The sequence below is a fragment of the Gossypium raimondii genome, chromosome 4 (assembly GCF_025698545.1).
Source record: "Gossypium raimondii isolate GPD5lz chromosome 4, ASM2569854v1, whole genome shotgun sequence".
Taxonomy (NCBI): Eukaryota; Viridiplantae; Streptophyta; class Magnoliopsida; order Malvales; family Malvaceae; genus Gossypium; species Gossypium raimondii.
In genome coordinates, this window is record NC_068568.1 from 9,957,014 (window position 1) to 9,962,547 (window position 5,534).

At 37.0% G+C, this 5,534-nt stretch overlaps 1 non-coding gene across 1 annotated transcript; it reads left to right on the forward strand.

Moving 5' to 3' along the window:
• Positions 1 to 1,729: 1,729 nt before the first annotated feature.
• On the forward strand, positions 1,730 to 1,836 carry LOC128040745 (small nucleolar RNA R71). Its single transcript, XR_008195551.1, has one exon. It is a non-coding gene; the product is annotated as a small nucleolar RNA R71 (small nucleolar RNA).
• Positions 1,837 to 5,534: the final 3,698 nt, after the last annotated feature.

The following is a 5,534-nucleotide window of genomic DNA, read 5'->3' on the forward strand; positions in this document are numbered from 1 at the left end:
ATTAAAACTGGGCTGATTCTTAAAAAATCGTAATGTTGAGGGTGTTAATCAAAAAGTAAAAAGGTCAAGGGCACAAAACCAAAAGCCCCCAAACGTTAAGGGTTTTTTTTGCAATTATGCCTACTTTATATTATGTTTTTTTATATATTATGTAAGTTATAACACAAAAAATAAATCTATACTAAATATATAAACTACTCCAATGTAAACATTAAAATAACGTTAAGATGACTATATAAAATTTTTTTAATAAAAAAAAATTAAATTATTGAATATTAAATTAGAATAATATGAATATTTTTAAAAAATTAAAAAAATATGGGTAAGCCTAAAATGGGTCTAGGTTAATCTTTTACAAAAATGGAAATGGCTTGGACAAACATAAGGCCTGACCTTAACCCGATCCATGAACACTTCTAATCAATACCATGTTGAAACAATTTGCAGGAATAACTTCTTGTATGCATTTTGCACTTATCCAACTTTTTATTCAAGCTTGATAAACCATTTGTGAAATATTTGTATTGGTTTCAAATACTTTTAGCATGAAAGAGACAACTTTTATTAATTTTACTCATGAGCATTTTCAAAGTAGCATATAATTTCATAAACTTAAAATATTTGAATAAACATTATAACTTGCCCCACACTCAATCTGGTCGCCTGATCTGAATGTATGACATCACATCACTTTATCGAAGCAACTCAGACTATTTCAAATAATTTAATCAAACAAATTAACATTAAATTATAATAATTGTATACAATTGCAATTATCATTATAATGATGATCATTTAATATTATGTGGTCCGATAAATAAAGTTACAGGTATGTGTTTGATCAAAACGGAGTTAAGGTTCGAATCCAAACTCTATTCCTCAAATTTTAGCATGATGTCTCGAGACAAGGATCACCATGTCTCGAGACAGGCTACAATTTATTTTTAGAAATTTTGTTTCGATGATGACACGTCTCAAGACATTGAAATCCATGTCTTGAGACATGGCTTCTCAAGTTTCGAGACTAAGTCTCAAGACAAACTCCCTATATCGTTAATTTAATTTAATAAATCCATATAATAATTAATTAGACATGTTTAATTGTTTCTTAGTGAAGAATGATGACATGACAAACCATTAACATTATCATACATATAAAATGGTTTAATTGTTCTCAAATTCTTAGTATACTTACTTATTAATGCCCCCTTTTTAATGTCTTTTAATCAAACTCCCCCATTAACCTTGTTTTCCAATTAAGTCCCTGTACTATTTATAAAACTTGATTTGAACTGTTACCTCATTCTTGGTTTCCTCCTTATCTTAGATTTGGGTGATCTCTCCAGTCGAGATTATATGTATTTGAATCAGGGTTTCCACGCCTATTCCCAATGTAATTTATATCCTCAGCTGGATTGTTGATATAGTGGAAGAGTGATTTGTCTCCCCCATGCATCAACGGTGTAGAAGAAGATTCGATACAATTGAGTCTATTCACTAACTGTTTATACTTATCATCTTCTTGGATAGCTTTTACTGTAGTGGGTTTCTGACCAAATGTGAATAATTCAATTGGCCATTGGTTGGGGTTTAGTGCCATATTCTCAATGATCTCATACTTATCCTCATACGTCCTATTCATAAGGCTCCTCCTGCTACTCCGTCTAATCCAGATCGTGCATTTGCATCCAACCTATTATAAAATACCTGCAGTCACATCCACTCAGGAAATCTTTGGTGCGGGCATTTCAGAATCAACATTTTGAATCGTTCCCAGGCCTCATAGAAACTTTCTCCTCCCATCTATCTTAAAACAATAATCTCTCTTCTTAGTTGCACTACTTTGCTGATTGGAAAAAACTTCTATAAGAACTTTCCAGCGAGTTCATCCCATGTCATGATAGACCCTAGTGCCTACGAGTCTAACTAAGAAAAAACATTATCAATCAAGGAGAAGGGGAACAACTGAAGATTAATATGTCATCAGTGACCCCGTTATACTTAAAAGTATCACAAATTTGATGAAACCATTTTAAATGTTGATTAGGTTCCTCTGTCGTAGTGCCCGTAAACTGTAGATTGTTCTGGATCATTTGAATCATAGCCAATTTTATCTCAAAATTACTAGTTGTTATTTTTGGCCTTGCTATACTTTTTTGAACCATGTCCAAACTTGGTAAGGCTTAATCCGTTGAAGTTCTTTCATTCCAAGCCATCTAAATGTTTGCAGGAAGCTGTGGTGCTTGTGGGTTTCTTAGGGCTCTATTATTAGTGTCATCAAACAATGGATTTTCATGTGGTACTTTACCTATGATAGGCAGTGGATTTTGCATTTGTTTTCACTACTACTATTGCTGCTGTCGATGATTCCTTCAGATTATTCTCTTTGGATCTATTGTTGCTACAATAGGTGTGTAACACCCCAAACTCGACCAAAACGTTATGGCCGAATCTGGCGTGTCACATCAAAGCGTCGATCAAAAACTGAGTTTTTCGTTAAAGCTTCATTTATATGTTTAAATCCTTTTGCTTGAGTTTAGCAAATCATCTCGTCAAAAACATTTACTTAATGTCTGGCATTGATACTTTAGGTTATTCCAATCGCAGAAGCTACTAAAGTTTGAAATGTAAAAACGTCTGTTTTTAAGTGTTTTTGGAAAATAGTTGTTAATTTTGAAAATTTGTGTTTAGTAGTTTTAAATAAGGAAATCGAAAGCCCTTTTTAAAAAATTAATCCCTCAAAGGCCTTATAACAGAATTAAAACCCAAATATAAAATTCAAATAAAAAGTCTACGACAGAGCGTAAGCGGTCGTGTGGCCACCTCCGAGTCTCTCGCAGCTTCAAATTGCCTAAGGCTGGGAGTTACTTGTACAGTTAGACAGAAGGGTGAGTTTGCGAAAACTCGATGTGTAAGCCCTTATAATACAAATAGTCAGATATACGGTATGCAGAAATAGACTGGGCCTGAGCCTATCACAAGCATAGTATCAGGTGAGCCTTAGCCCATTAACAGAATCAGGTGGACCTAAGCCCATTACAGAATCAGTATCAGATGGACATATGCAAACAAAAATCAAGCCCAATCCAACCAATACACCACCCGTACCAACCAACACACCATGTGGGGATAAAATCGACCCACCCAGCCAACACACCAAGCTTAGCATCGGTTGCGGCACTAAGTCTATAGAACGACTCAACACAGTAGACAGAATGGCTAAAAGCCATAAGTATCGCAACAACGTTGCTAGTTAATAGAACGACTAAAAGCCATAAGCAGAAAGGTAGTAAGCCTTGAACAGAACGACTACAAGCCATACACTTCCTTCGTCAATATTTACCCAACCCCATGCAGGATGACATGCCATAGTAACATACGTGAATGCAGGATGCCATGCTCAGTATCAGTCATATAACTTTCATACATACATCAGTCAACCTACTACTAGGAGTGTAACGGTAATTTTACCCCAGGGTTATTTTGGTCATTTTACCCTTCGAGGGTGTTTCGATCATTTAACAACCTTTCCGAAGGTCTACAGTCGTCTCGAGCGACACAAATGACTTAAATGGTCACAACGGTGCAAATGGGCCTAAGGCCCATGTGGGCTCACACGCTCGTGTGGCCCATTTAGCCCAAATTCAGTCACGACTATGTGAACTACATAGCCGAGTCCAATTTTTGTCACTTAACGTGGATTTTATCCATGTAGGGCCCACGAACCCATTGGGGCCACATGACCCATTTTAGCAAAATGAGGCCCATAACGGCCCAAGAGCATGAGAACACTCGTGGTGGCCTCTGTAGTTTAACATCATGTTTCGTGGGCTCGGTTCACCACACGAGCGTTCACATGCCCATCTGGCATCAATCGTCGTATTTCTGGCTTTTCAACTTTTCGACTTTTATCGATTCACAGAAGAGACAGTATGATTACATACACTCTTTCGGCTTTACGATAGTAATGACTTACGGTGTACAGACACACCTTTTTACAGAGTCGTTCCAAGATCTACGAGCACCTAACCCTGTTTGAAAGAGGGTGACCTTAATCCCTCAATGCTCACTGTTCAGAAACTGACTACACCTTTGCTGCCTCTTAAAGTACAGTCAAGAACCGATTAGAAAAGGGTAGGACATATTCGGCCATCCCCAAAATCAAGAGGTAAACTTATTACCTTACCAGATGTTTGAGATCAAAAAGTGTGACTCTTCCACCCCGTTCACACTTTGCCACTCCTCGAGGAAGATCCTAGAATCGCCAAGAGCATAGTACAAGAAGAGTGAAATAACAACTGGTTAAAGGGGTTGTTCGATTTTGGAAAAGAAAAGAAGAACACAGGTGCACATGGTTTTAAAAGAAAAACAGAAAGTAGCCTTTGATCACTTACTGATTGTCAGAGTTGTTGCAGGATTGAAGTAGAGAGGGAATAACTTTCGGTCACAAATCGAAGAGGAGAAAGAATCTGAAGACTAGGGTGATAGGTTCGACCGAAAGAATCAATGGTCTAAAACTAGAGAAGAATAGAGAAGAGAGGATTTTCGGCAGAGGTTGATACAAAAGAGAAAGGAATGGTCAATTGCTAAAGTAAGAACAGCAAAAACTAAAAAGCAAAGATGCACGAGTGGTAAATTGCCAATTCAACACTAGAGAGAAAAGGGAGAAAAAAATCCAAAACCAGTTACAAGAACTGACCAAAATGAGGAAAGAATCCCCCCAGCCGAAATTCCTAGGCTCCCCTTTACCTATTTGGCACAAACACTCCTATACACCTCCACTTCCTTGATTCTCTCCACAAAACTCTCCCTTAATCCTCTCCATAATTTGCTCCATGACCAATTCAAACTTCACCTTACAGAGTTCGAAACCACCTCAAACTCCTGCCACCTCATACTAGCAAAATAAGTATCATTTTTCCTTGCAATGGAATTCGAACCCAAGCCCCCTTCAATAGCTCAACACACTACTTGCCTCCTTGCCACAAGCTCTTTTGTGACACAAAACAAGCATTATTACTAATAAGGCCTAAGAGCCAGTGTCCAGGTTCATTTAAGAGAAAAATAAAAATAAAATGCAAGAGGTAAGACTTGAACCCAGACTCCCTTGTAACCTTAATGATGCCACAACCACTAGACCACATGCTTCATTATGACATTTTTAACACAATAATTTAAAAGGCCTACATCCAAGCATCCAGGCTTTTATCCACTTAAAACCAAAATTTTTGCTAAAGCCCAAGTTTGACCCAGGACATTTCCAACTCTTCTCAAGACCCTTAACCACTAAAGCAGACATACTTTGTGCACAGTTTCCTAACCGTTTCCTTGCTCAATGCCCAATACTTCTAGGCCCAATTTCTGTGGCGTTACAAGGAGTACCTCTACTATGAGTCATACACTAAACCCATAAAGAAAAGATTAGTAAAAATAAAATAAAATTGTATTTATAACTGAGAAATTTCCTATTTATTCTTTTACGTGCAAAAATTAAAATAAACATAGTGATGTTGCCTCCCTAGCAATGACACTAA